The sequence below is a fragment of the Buceros rhinoceros genome, unplaced genomic scaffold (assembly GCF_000710305.1).
Source record: "Buceros rhinoceros silvestris isolate BGI_N320 unplaced genomic scaffold, ASM71030v1 scaffold28122, whole genome shotgun sequence".
NCBI lineage: Eukaryota > Metazoa > Chordata > Aves > Bucerotiformes > Bucerotidae > Buceros > Buceros rhinoceros.
The window spans coordinates 6,824-7,110 of record NW_010399893.1 but is presented as its reverse complement, the minus strand read 5'-3'; positions in this window follow the sequence as shown (position 1 = coordinate 7,110).

The window sequence follows — 287 nt, the reverse complement described above, 5'->3', positions numbered from 1 at the left end:
GGACGAGCGGCTCGAGGCCATCCTGCAGCGGCGGCGGCGGGCACTTGAGGGTCCCACACCCTCCACGCAGGACCAGGAGGATGCTGGGGCTGCAGGGAGGACAGACACCGGTACGGAGTGAGGTTTGGTGTCCCACCATCAGCCAAAAGGATGCTCTGTGGTCCCCCCACCCCACCCCCAGTGCTCTGCCCTGGCTCTCACCTCGCTCCGTCTGTCTGTCTCTCTGCAGGGGGCAAGGACACCGGCTCGGCTCCAGGGAGCTGGGGCGAGGTCCCGTTCAAAACTAG